Here is a 12543-nt window from a genome sequence, read left to right as displayed (position 1 = left end):
GAATAGACTACAGGCCATCTTGTTATCGGCCAATGTCGCCTGTAGTTACTGCCACTGTAAGAAGTATTAACAAATGTTACGCCATTATCCAAGATGTCGCAATTATACAACGGCATCTAAGATGTCATGATACTTGTGTCATTTGTTACACTGGCTAACTCACTTTTCAAACCAGATCTTTTCTACATCTTTCAAATAGCTCGGAAAATAACTGCTTGTAACATGATGGACTCACGTCCATCATCAGATAATTTAAAATAAGTCAATCCTATATATTAATAGCGTAAGCCGATTTTTGTCCCAGTAATTATAAGATGATGGCTGCACATAAAAATCAGTTATATTCTCATTTTAAAGAGCTCCAGGCGTAGATGTGCAGAAAAATAAAGAGGATTATTGATTGGAATTTATTGAATTGTTACAATTTAACAAAACAATAATTTTAGAGAGCGGAAAAAAGTTACTGGTCGGGTAGAGAGGCGCTACGGCTGTATAAAAAAAAGCTAATGTCGACGTCGTCAGTTTACAATGAAATCAAATCAATAAAAACCTGTCATAGGTTTCGAAATTTGTAGAAATCTGTTGAATTAACGCGAAGTTTCGCTTGCGACCCGCTAGTATTAATTAATCTTTTCGTTTCATTTAAACACAATTATTTATCGTGTCGTTTACGTCTCGTTACCTCTGAAGAGACGTGAAATGTGATAACAGTTTGTTGAAGCAATGAACTTGTGATGTTATTAATGATTTATGTGGCTAATTAACTAATTACTTCAAACCAGAAAAAAAAATCAGAATATACTTTATTCAAGTAGGTTTATGAAATACAAACTACCAGTGAAACTACCACCGGTTCGGAATGTGGATCCTACCGAAAAGAACGGACAAGAAACTCAGTTTTTAACATATTATAAATGCTGTCTTAGAGTTTGTATTGCGTGCTAGTCTCAAAAACAATGATTCCGATTTAAAACCGTCTGTTCCCTACTTAGCTGGGCTATTGAGGAAGGATAATTTGTAACTTCTATATATATACATCATAGTCAAAACGTTTTTGTTCTTTGCCAAATAATACATTAATACATTTAAATCACATGTTGAGAAAACATTACATAAAATATAGTATTGATAAAAGTGTGGTGTTGTAGTCAGGCTGTGTAATAATTCGATAGTATTTAATAATCTATGTGACTGATTGTGGGAAAAGAGTAACCACTGAGTTTCTTGTGGATCATTCTCGGTACAATCTCCGCACAGGTGGTAAAAAACATCTAGCAAGAGCCTACTTGAATAAAGTATAATTAGATTTTAACTGCTAAATTTCTTACACGTCCTACTGGGTGGAATGGACATTCAAACCGGTGCTAACGCTTGACAACCAAATGACATCAACTAATTTCATTGTTAATTCGTCTGTCTGTACAGCGATAGCAACACACGTACCGTAGCTTTTTATTTATTTGCTTATTTAAATTTAATTAAATAAAGTGGTATAAATAATATAAATAATTCATAATTAATTTTGTATGGATTACGATAACTGTGCTAAAGCTTTTCTAATATTATAATTGCTAGCGTAACCTTGTCTGTTATCTCTTCATGCACAAACCGCTTAACCGATTTAGATGACATTTGGTATTGAGATAGTTCGAGCCCTGGATAGTTTCAGTTTGTTCAATTATAATTGGATAAAATATTTTATTTAATGAACAATTTTAGAACCCAAAAAAGCATTTCGTGTTTATTATTCTACAAATAAAATTTAGGTACGAAATAATAAAATAATCTCATTAATCATATCTAAAATCATTAATCATGATTACCGACACTGTTTCTTCTCTGACAACATCGGAACAAGATACAAGTCTAGAAGTCGCAGCGGAATAAGATGAAGCTAACGAACAAATTATATCATAGTACCATTTGCACTTGGACTTCGGAATAAATTTGCAAAATTATTTTATGTTTCTGCCGTTGTGGTCACAGGAAGTTTAGTGAATTTTTCTCCCAGATAATCGTAGTAAGGATTCATTGATGGAACACAGCGAGCATCCTCGTCACAATGATTTGTACAATAACTGATTATTATTTAATTTGTATGTACTTTTTGTTGTGTAAATAATTCTTATATAAATAAATGTTTAAATATCAGTGTGTTATAAGTATTTCAGTATTATAAAAAATAAAACTAAAGTAGGTAAAAATTTATAAGTAGTCGATTAAATCCGAAGAATTGAACGTAATCTTCGTATGGCGACATGGTACTCAGATTAACATTATTTATAGCCCGTACAGCCAGTTCTTGGACACCACCAAAATAACTCACTATACCCATGCATCAGTGGATATCTGTAATCCGTCTGATGTGCTCCTTACAGTTCTTTGAATCGATTGAGTGAAAGATAAATTACAAGCCAAATTTTGAAGGTTTAGACGTTCTTGCGGTGTCATCAGACGACATGCGTCATCGTATCACTGGTACGTGAAAAAAATTTATTTCTTTTTTTAAATTCATAGTCAAATTGTATATTTTAGGAAATCTAATTCATTTTAAGTGCTCGCGCATACACACGGTAATATTATTATTTTTATTTGAATACAAAAAATTCTTGACGTTATTTTTGAATTCACCTGTTATAAAAATCTAACATTGTCTAACAAAAATGTAGCTAAAAGTGCGAAGGGATGACACAGATTAAAAATTTATCTAGATCCTTAGTACGCTGGACGTCACAATATCTACATAAAACTTATATATTTTTACGAAAATTTATAACATTATCATTGTGTCACGTACGTCTCCATTTTAACAGTATTTTTGAAGAAACGAACGATTATACTTAACAAGATAATTAAATAGTTACTTAGGACTACATATAGTTACATATATAATTAGAGTAATATTAATCTACTGGTTAAAATCTATAGTCATACATATATGTAATGTTAAAATAATAGTACTTAGTATTATTTTAACTAAGAATATTACTATGAAAATTGATTAAATAAATGGCTCATTGAACTGGTAAAGATGTATGTGAGTGTATGAATAAATATTTCTTAAATTACTGACTTGTTTTTGTTCACGTCATATATTTGTCTGTAAATTTAGTTTAGGTGTTTGTGTGCAAATTTCGTTTTGTTAGGGCATTTTGCAGACCTATCTGCATCAGTACCATTGCTTATCCTATTACGTTATTATAATAATTTATTTCTACTTTAAAATGTGAGTGAGCACGTGTTACCGCAGACAAAAATTATATAAATCAATAAGATTTCAGGCGCATTGAAGAAATATTTAAGGGTCAAATATATTTGGATGATTGGGATTATGATAAGGAAATCCAATTACGTATTTGCGTACAAACTTATTGAAGAATACAAATCTCTGGATTAAAACAACGTTTCAATTATAATTAGAAAATTACACAATCGATAAATTATATACAATCAAAAAAAATTCCACATCGAAAATGTTTGCCCGTTATCCGCACAAATATTGACGTTCGGTCTGAAACGCCTTAACAATAAAAGCAGTAAGTACACCCACAAGGACGAGGCGTAACCGTAAGATCGTATGTACATTTTTCGGGCGCGGGTCGCAAACATGGACACGCAAATTGGTTTGTTCTTACATTTGTTTCTTCGAAAACGTCCAACTGTGTACAGTTGCCGAGAAAAAGCGTAAACTACATATCTATTATTTCTATGATATACTTTATTTTAAACTAAAAGTAACAACCGTTAAACTGGTCCCACCTCTAAAAAAAGTTCCTTCAATTTAGTTTGGTGTATATATATGGGGTAATTTAAGCAAAAAATCAGCGGTACTTTCCAGAACTTAAACCTGCGATCCTCATCTAATATTCATGAGTTCTAATAACCAGACCATCTGCATTATATATGTGTGTATAGGGAGAGATAAAAATACTGATCGAGTTTTAATTTATAGAGACAATAATAGCATTAGGCTATTAGCAATTAGGTTAAGAATATGCGGAATGTACGTACGTATTGTTACAAGGTAAAATATGTGTGTTTTTATTATTAACAGAAGCGTTTAAGTCGATGCGACGCATTTATTCTACAGATATTGAATTTATTGTGCTTCATGTATCTTATCTTCATTTCTCTTCTCATCTATCTTCTGCATAATCAGAAACACATGGAGTAGTCCAATATTCTTACATATACATATAACATATATAACCTGAATCTTGCGGGCTGGCATGGCAAGGGCGGCTAAGGCAATTCATTCTTCCTCCAGATTTCATTACCATCAGATGGAGCCTCCACTTCACCTGATGGTCATCATCATATGGTATCTATAAAAAGGGAAATACATCTTATAACGAGTTAATGATAATTAAATAAAAAAAAAATGTCCGAACAAAAGACACTCGTATAAATGTTGATAAAACTCAAGTAATATTGTTACAATATCACTTTTCCGCTCGCCTGTTCAAGTTCAAAGTCAAGGTGCGCCGTCCGTCGAGTTGATTTACGATGTGTACATAATACGTATGTACAGTACTGGTTTTCGATTCCCGGACGAGTAATTACATCGTACTTCGCAACGGACATTCTTAATTTCAATAACAGTTATGTAAGTTACCGAGATTATGAAACGGGAATGTGTTCTTTTTACATATTTAAAATTAGCAACGACCATATTTAAGAGCGAAAATAAAAAAAAAAAGTTTTCATTGTGTTTTTTAGGTCGATTTCGACATGGTATGCGAAATTGACTTTAATATTTATACAATTTATACGATACACGTATCAAAATGGAGTGTCACTGTCGATTGTCACCATTTCACGAGTGAGATACGAAATTAATTCTTATAGAATCGCACTGATCTTCGTATTTATCTCTCATGTGTGTTAAAACAAAAGTGAAGGTGCTGTGGCATCATTAAAAAGATCCTATTATTATTTTCATTTCATATAAATAGACAAGTCTATTTTACAATTTACAAGTAATTAAGCCACCAGGTGGTAAGTGGTAATTACTGATCATAGACATTAGTTCTGTAAATATTATCCATCCCTTACAACAATGTGCCACTAACCTTGGAAACAAATGATACATTGCCGGGAGTTCCACTGGCTCCCTAACTCTTGAAACCGGAACACAACACTAAGACTTGCTGGCTTGGCTATCTTAGGGATCCAATTCTCTGTCTTAGAATTTATTCTATGGGTTGATAGTCAGTAGGTATATTATATATATCATTTCCTGACTATATTATATATTTAATTTTTAAAGATTATATTGATGATAAAAAAGCGTGGAGTTATTGCTTGTTGACTTTCAGGCAGAAGACATAACATACATATATAATTGTATTTAACTAACATGACTGTATTTTTAGATGTTGAAAAAGAGTAACTACTGAGTTTCTTGCAGGTACTTTCGGTAGAATCTACATTCCGAACCGGTGGTAGCTTTACTTTAAATAGTTTGTTAAATGACGATTCAAAAGTGCTTGTATAAGCCTACTTGAAAAAAAATATATTTTGATTTGATTTGATTTGTTAAAAATGGTACACAATATTATTATTACGATAATGCCGAAATGGTTTTTAATTGAACACGATTATGATAGCCATTAAATTAAGCATAATAGTACAAATTGATATCAACGTTAATGCTGTTTCTAGTAATGACCATAATAATCATATAATTGAGCCGAGATGGCCCAGTGGCTAGAACGCGTGCATCTTAACCGATGATTTCGGGTTCAAACCCAGACAGGCACCACTGAATTTTCATGTGCTTAATTTGTGTTTATAATTCATCTCGAGCTCGGCGGTGAAGGAAAACATCGTGAGGAAACCTTGTGTTTAATTTCAACGAAATTCTGCCACATGTGTATTCCGCCAACCCGCATTGGAGCAGCGTGGTGGAATATGCTCCAAACCTTCTCCTCAAAGGGAGAAGAGGCCTTTAGCCCAGCAGTGGGAAAATTTACAGGCTGCTAATGCTAATGCTAATAATTATACAAAAACATAATAAAAATGAATAAAATAATTCTGAGTGATAATATAGCAATAGCAATCGATTTCAGATCGTGGAGCATGTTAAACCTTGATATTTTCTTTTTACTGTTTGGAAGAGGTTTTAATGTTGTTTTTTTTTATTTAACTATAATTTTGTCTAATGTTAAATAATATATTTAATCAGCGCAACTCATATAAGGGGGTCTCCTCTTGGTTTGTTTTTTATAATTATTTAAAAAAGTAGGAATAAATCTCGGTTATTACTTACCTGGTGGTGAAATTTTAAACAGGCTCATCTGGTAACACCATTCAAAGTTTTAATTGGAACAAGACTCGAGAGTTAAAGTGAGTGAGCCAAGATAATAACAGATGCAGGATTTATAAGATCTCAGATATCATGGATGGTTCATCGACTTACGACCTTTCTCTTTCGAATTGTATATTTTCTGTAACTTGGAAACTAACTTCTGTCAGTTTTCAAAAAAAATGAGTACAGTTTTAACTTTTTATTATTCCTATTGTTCCAATTCTTTTAAGGTATTGTAAAAGCGTTTTCATTAACTGATCATTATATCAAAATGTAAATCACGCTGACTATAAATACATAAACAGCATCCTATAATATATTCGTTAGGCCGTTATATAAATAAGCAAAAGACAAATTACTTACTCCCTCAATAACTAACAGCTGATAATTATTATGTACCAGGTTTGCGGAGACCATATACGGATTTAATCGAAACCAAGCATTTTTCTTAATGGAAACTAGAAAGTTGAGGAAAATCTCTTCATATTCATATATATATATATATATATATATATATATCATTGTCTCGTCAGTTTATTGGCAAGTTGTATGTCTGTAGGTCCTATTTTTATAGGGCTTGGGACCTTCAAGAAAAGAGCATACACATTTCTCAAAGGCCGGCAACGCACCTGCAAGCCCTCAAAACATTCAAACTTGGACCTACTGACATAAAAACGAAAATAACGTTTTATTGATTTCGGAACCTACGACTTTGGATTATCCAGGCGTATTTACTAGCTATTAGACCGAGACTCGGTTAACAACTGACATAAACATGGCACTATATTATATTTAAATTTACTGTTCGCGCTTTACCATTTATTACGATGGCTAATTCGATTTTAATATCACTAATTTGCCAAGAGAAAGTCATTTGCCGACTTGCACAGACCAAGTTTTGTATTACATATATATAATTGCTAGCCGAGATTTGCACCCAAGGAATATTGAAATTGTATGACTTTATATGACATAATTTTACAACTATTTTTGCCTGCAGAGATTGATTTCCTTCGACTTATAGAATTTAAAGCATATAGTAAGTAGGTAAGAGAAAATTTACGCCATTCGAATACAATTCAATTTATAATATAGGTACTCGCAACCCGGCTTCGCACAGGTGCAATGCTGATACTAAATATACAACAGAATGTCTTAAACGTTCACAGTTTTTCAGTCGTTAGACAATACAAATCGCTGTGACCCTGCGGTTTAAATCTGTAATATCTTCGAATATATTCATTTAAATAACATGCTGTAAAGGGCCATATTGATCTTTATTCAAGGCACAACGTATTAAAGGTACTTAATTGGATAAGGATAAATGCTTTATTGCTTAAAATCGCTTCGAAAATAAGCCATTATTTCTCGTAAAAAGTAAAGGATAAAGAATGTTTATTGTAAGTTATCCCTAAGAGATAGACATATACCATCGCGGACTTTTTTTAAGACTATTAAAATCCGTTGTGTTATTTTAAAGATCTAAGCATACACAGGGACAGACAGCGGTAAGCGACTTTGTTTTATACTATGATAATGATAAGATTTTAAATTAACATGGTTATTTTTATTACTAACAGTATTTAAAACGGGATATTTACCATGTTTTTTTTACATTCGTAGATAATGTCGAAATATCGAGCTCCAACAAATAAAAATAATGCCTCCTGATCATATATCAGGAAAATATCCTGCCTGAAATTTAAAAAGTACTAACTCCACGCAATTTTATTATCTACTTAGTTGCGTTTTATGTTTTAGGGGTTAGTTGGAGATCTAGATCACCTCATACCAAATTTCATCTAATTTGAATCCGTTGTTTGGCTGTAAAAGAGCAAACAGACAGACAGAGTTACTGTCACATTAATAATATTAGCCGTATAATTATTAGTGGCGGTAATTATGAATAAATAAATAACAAACAAAACATTTTATAGTATTATTGGTGAGATAATATAACAACTCTCAAGTAAACTCACTGAGTATTGGGAAAATGATATAACTCAACGATTTTATTGTTAATAATATTTTAGTATTTATGTTAAAAGGACAAAAAATCAAATGAATAGACGCTTCTTGGTCTAATGACTAGCTTATAAACCAGCAGATCCTTAGGTCCTCGGTATAAGCCAACGGCACGGCCCGGAAAAAATATCATTGAGTTATTTCATGAACGATTTTTTAGTATCTGATGTTTGAAATTCGGCAATGGTATCACTTCGTTAAGCGAGTAAAGTCAAATTGGTTTTGCGCCTGATTCTCTTGTTTACCGCTCTAATAGATGATGAGAATGAGAAATTTAAACCACTTTTTACACCGACAATGTGCCGCCAACCACGAGATCTAAAATACTATGTTCTGCGCCTGTAATTATACTAGCTCACTCACACTTCAAAGTCGATCTATGTTCTTGTAGTTGATCAACACTGTTGCTACTTTTTGCGACGGAATAACTCGTGAGTGGAACTCACATGGACCTAAAGCGCTATTCCGTAACAACTCACGTCGTATCTCGCTCGTGTTGAAAACCGACGGTGATACGTTATTTTTATGTGTGTATCATTTAAATGTTATTCACTAGTCAATGTCGCCTATTACTTTTTGGTATTTCATGATCGTGTTTTAAATTTAGAATTCTAACAGAATAACTAGTGTGAAAAGCAGGATGTGGATTTACAGGAACAACTTAATATAATTCAGTAAATACTCATGTGTTCCACAAATATTATAGATTTTAATTTTGTTTATTTCTACTGAATTCATCCAAAACATTAATTTGAAATAAACATTTAGGTTAGTTTATTTGTGATATAAAAGTAGGAGAAGTCTATATTCCAATGACACGAGGAGTGAGCAAACATTAGACTTATATAATCCTTGTGTTTTGCTATTAGCTCTGCTGTATACTACACTTGCATTAGGATAAAAAATACGCCGATATTCGAAACGCAATTTTACAACAGTCCATAATATGGTATATTATATTAGATCTTGACCAATGACGTCATGTCTGTTCAAGGTCAAAATTGTTTATTTATGTTAGCTCCTCCTGCCATTGAAACTGACTTGGACATCGATATTAAATTACTCACAATTCATTAATTAAACTATTTGATAATTATAAGGACAGCGTGTAATGGAATTCATCAAGTGATTATTTAATATTGTTACAATATTTTTTAAATGAGTAACGCTTAACAGAAAATAGTACCGCATTGAGAAAAAATAGAGGAATTAATCAATAAATAATAATTCTCCGGATCATCTTGTGCAATAATTATACATCGCTCCTTTTATAGATCAATATTTTTTTCTACGAAATTAAGTTTTATGTAACATTATTTTTTTTTATTTAATTGTTTTGAAAATATTCCTATTTATGCTCCGGTTTAGTTATTTATTGAGGAATACTTGACTTGATTAAGGAATACTATCGAAAAATCAAATAAAAAAATACCTACTTTATTAAACGAGGCTTTTACAAGCACTTTGGAATCGTCATTTTATTTAATCGATTTTAGATAAATGGAACTATCATTATAAGAGCCGAGTTGGTCCAGTGGTTAGAACGCGTGCATCTTAACCGATGATTTCGGGTTCAAACCCAGGCAGGCACCACTGAATTTTCATGTGCTTAATTTGTGTTTATAATTCATCTCGTGCTCGGCGGTGAAGGAAAACATCGTGAGAAAACCTGCATGTGTCTAATTTCAACGAAATTCTGCCACATGTGTATTCTGCCCACCCGCATTGGAGCAGCTTGGTGGAATATGCTCCAAACCTTCTCCTCAAAGGGAGAGGAGGCCTTTAGCCCAGCAGTGGGAAAATTTACAGGCTGCTAATGCTAATGGAACTATCATTATGATAAACAAGTAATGACGCCGTCCCACTGTTTGGCTAAGAGTACTCTCCTATTTGAAGAATACGTTGGAAACTTATTCCACCAACTTGCTCCAAGAAGATTTACATCCGACGCATGCAAGTTTCCTCACTATGTTTTCCTTCACCGCTAAACACGAGATCAATTATAAAGATTAACTAAGCTCAACCAATTTTTTTTAGTACTTTCTCGGGTTTGAATCCGCTATCTACGTTTAAGTTTCACATGCTCTAAACACTGAGCCAACTCGGCTCTTAATTTATTAAATGTGTCTTTTTGTGTTGTTAATTACAGCTAATTCGTCGGAACAACAGGCGACAATCATGGTTTTATCTGGAGTGTAAATGCTAGCTAACGAGACAGTCCGAAGATTACCTAGTATACATTCTCCAAGTGATACTAAAACATCACTTATACCTACACTAATTAGAAAGCTTTAGAGCTATTCCGTAAAACAAACTCGAATCTCACTGCTAAACACGAACGTGGAATGTCACAATATTATATGTGATAATGACTTTAATAACTATCAAATTTTAAGCTTACACGTGTCAAAATAGCGTATTGTTTTTAACATTTCACGAGTGAGATACGAAGTGATATATTACAGAATATCACAGCTGATTAAATGAAAAGGTGATAAAGTTTTACAGTGCGTTATTAGCAGATCGAAATCGTATTTAAAGCATGCTAAAAATATACGATGATTTTTATCAAAATTATATATGCCCTCTGTTTTATTTATAGCCACACTTAATTTATCGGCGATCCTGAGCTAGGCACATTAGCTGATCCTAAGAATAGTCTAGACATTAAAGGTGTTTGACTCCTAGGCTACTTTTAGATCTGTTTGTATTCTATGTCTTGCATTCATGGGCTATTTGGTTTTTTAATCTTCTTTTGTTTTTGTTTATTGTTATTTAAATGTTAAAGGACCAATCATACAAGTATAGATTTTAAATAATTTTAAGGTTCATTTTATTTCACTTTCAAAATTTTCCTGTTTTATACTCAACTAGCTAGTAGCTCCGCCCCGGCTTCGTTTAAAGGTTAATATTGAATATAATTTTGAAGGACAAACATTAAAAAACTAGTAAAGTCTAATAACAGCCTGTAAATGTCCTACCTCTGTGCCTTCTCTCCGTCTCGAGGAGAAGGTTTAAATAGCGTGTAGATAAAAAGAAAATATCTTTCTTTTTTCTAGACCAGTATTTGTTGGAGTACTCAGAACACTTCGCCGAAGTTTCATCACAATCAGATATATTATCAGGAATACTATAGGAATGTATACAGGACAAACATACATGTTTATTTTTATTTATTGGAAATATTTTGAATCTATAAATTTCAGTGATTCTGGCAAACGGTTTCGCTAGATTCGAAGAAGCGACTGTTGTGTGTATATAATGTTAACAGGAATCTAATAAAAGTATAACCTCCGAAGTTGACGTGAAACCGCGTCATAATTCTGTTGGGTTTTTTTACGTATCACATATGGATAATTCATAAAGTAACATCACTGTTTTGGAAACTTAACTCATTTTATAGTTTGTACATGGTTTTGACAAAAAAAAAATAGTTCAAAGTATGAAATAATATAAACGGATCCTTTGATATTTCTCATGCTCAAACGACGCAGAAGTATTTATTTCCTAAGATTATTAATGCCATAATGCGATTATTTATTGGTTTATTAAGCTTACGGCGAGGGGAGGTGAGTATAGCTCCGACTCCTCCATCCTGGTCTTTGGTGGAGCTTCGCTCCGTACCCTGCTTCTGAGATAGAAGTGACTTATTGCAGAAGGGGACCATTTCCTTCCAACAATATGGGGACGCGAAAGTTAAAAATTCCTACTGGACTAAAGTCTAATTCGATATTTTCTTATTTACAAAACTGTTAATTTCCTCATTGACATTATACAACAAAAAAAAAGGCTTTAATTAGATCGCTTATAGACATACTATTTGGTTAAGAGTAAATTTCCGTAGTGACAATTTTTTAAAGTAATGGCCAATATAGCATATAACATAAAACGGAGCTAATTTATTGTTTGCAAACCTCAAACGCGAAACACAATAGTGGCTCTATTATCACTTGAAAAAAAATTGCGATCCACTCAACATTATTTTGCACGTATATGGTAGACAAAGCAAACAAAAGTATGATGCCCGTCAATAGACAATTGCGACGTAATTTTTATTCTTTTATTTATATCATTATTATTTGAAAAACAGTAGTGGCCTGAAAATGGCTAACTGATGGATAACGCCTTTTCTTGAAGAAAATATTTGGAAATTATTTCACCCATCAGGGGCAGTTTTGAAGGTATCGAGATCCTGGAGCAACACTACT

This window comes from Vanessa atalanta, chromosome 11 (assembly GCF_905147765.1).
Source record: "Vanessa atalanta chromosome 11, ilVanAtal1.2, whole genome shotgun sequence".
NCBI classification, from domain to species: domain Eukaryota; kingdom Metazoa; phylum Arthropoda; class Insecta; order Lepidoptera; family Nymphalidae; genus Vanessa; species Vanessa atalanta.
This window is presented reverse-complemented; position numbering follows the sequence as displayed.